At 31.3% G+C, this 2,029-nt stretch overlaps 1 pseudogene; it reads left to right on the forward strand.

The window, feature by feature from the left end:
- Positions 1 to 474: 474 nt before the first annotated feature.
- Positions 475 to 1,814, forward strand: LOC145120269 (meiotic nuclear division protein 1 homolog; annotated as a pseudogene).
- The last annotated feature ends 215 nt before the right edge of the window (positions 1,815 to 2,029 follow it).

The raw sequence follows: 2,029 nt of genomic DNA on the forward strand, positions 1-2,029 counted from the left end.
CTACTGGTTCGTTTCATGCCCTAATTTTGCCTCAATTAATAGTTTGCAGAAATTCACTTGTTAGCTTTGTGTTTGTCCATGCTCAAATTCGTTTAGTTTTATTTGAACTCTTTTTGTGTAAATGAACATGATGAAACACTGATATTACTTATGAAGGATTCACGGAAGGAGAAAAGGTCAATGAATGATTATGTGTTTTTGTTGCTATGGTTTGTCTAGCTCGAACATAGTTTTTGTCTTCAGTAGCCTCTTTAGACTGAAGTTATAATAGAATCAAATGGTATAATTTGGTAAAGCTCAAGGTCACGATGAAACAAGTTGTTTGAATATGGGAACATAAGTAGCAACAAAGTTCCCCTGGTTTGTTTTTCAGCTGTTGTTTGTAGTGTAAATCTTTTATGGATCTTAGAATTATGATGATAATGCTAATTATATCTATTTAGTATTTATCATTTCCAAACTCATGTCATTTTCATGCTGTCATAGTTGAAGAAAAGAGGGTTGTCATTGGAGGAGAAGCGGGAGAAGATGCTTTAAATATTCTACGACTCCCAAGATTTTTACCTTTTGAGTATATAACATCATATACACTTTATATTTTATATAGATTGCTATAAATTATTGTTATTATCTGCAAAATGTATGCACCAAGATTGCTTATTAGTAATTTTCTCTGTATGATTAAGTTAGACCATAAGTATATCCTTTGTTTGGCTTAATACTAATGTTAATTTTGTGTACAAATTTCAGCTCAAGGAACTTGAAAAGTTGGGCCTCAGAAAAGGTGTTATCAGCCAATCTGTCAAAGATGTTGTCCAAACACTAGTGGATGATGACTTGGTCTCAAAAGACAAGATTGGAACCTCTGTAAGAAATGTGATACTAATAAAATAAGAGCTCATAAACACAATTTAATCTCAAAAAATTTTAGGTATACTTTTGGAGTCTTCCTAGTTATGCTGGAAACTAGGTAAACTTTTATTTCAAGATCAAGTTATGCATAAATGATTTTGGGTCTATAGTCTATACCATAAAATCATATTTTCTAACTTCATTCATGTTATTATTTATTTATTTATTTTTGTTATGTATAAAAGCTAAGAAATGTGTCCAAGAAACTTGAGTCAGAGCTTGAAATCAATAAGAAGCGACATGTAGAGCTTTTGGAGCAATGTGAGTCTTTAAAAAAAGGCAGGGACGATTCAGTAAGTTGGTGACTTGCCTTTTTTTATTCTACAATTGTTTTTGGCATTTTAAATATTATCTTTAATTTCAAGTATCTTAACAGGATGCACGAGAAGAGGCTTTGAGTGAGCTCAAAGCCAGTGAACAGAAGTATAACAATCTGAAAGTAAGTAACATTTCATTAGAAATCATCTTTTAATCATTAGTCAAATTTACATACGTGAAAGGAGTTAATAAATTAAATTTCAGGAAGAAATGGGACAATATGCAGACAATGATCCTGCAACATTTGAAGCAATGAGTAATCATATAACTAACTACAAACTTTTTCTTATATTCCTTTCGCTTATTTATTTTCTCTGTTTTAAAGATTTGCATCCATATCTCTACTAAATTTAGAAAATTTTATGATTGATTTTAGAGGAAGCGATTAAAGTTGCCCATGAAGCAGCTAACAGATGGACATGTTTGACCTCTTTTCTTACTGCAAAACTAATTTTAAATTATGCCTAAAATATTGTTTTTTATGCCTATAATTTATTGAAAAATTTGTGACTGAAGCATGCCCTTTGGGTGCATATTGTCCTGTTGCAAAGCTGAATAAAAAAAGTGGAATCTGTGATCCGTAAGTTATATTATATGCTATTTTGGATTTCTTATCTTAAAGGTTTTAAGATTAATTATGGTTTATATGGATTACTAAGAAATAATGAAAATTGTGAGCATTCAAACTGATGTTGAATGAAGAGGAGCTTTTGGGGCAAGCGATATGTGTTGGGTGGGCTGATAGAGTTGCAAGACGATTGATGGGGATGATGGATTTCAAAATACCCATGAACCAAAA

This window comes from Lactuca virosa, chromosome 1 (assembly GCF_052849685.1).
Source record: "Lactuca virosa cultivar CGN04683 chromosome 1, Lactuca_virosa_CGN04683_v6, whole genome shotgun sequence".
Taxonomy (NCBI): domain Eukaryota; kingdom Viridiplantae; phylum Streptophyta; class Magnoliopsida; order Asterales; family Asteraceae; genus Lactuca; species Lactuca virosa.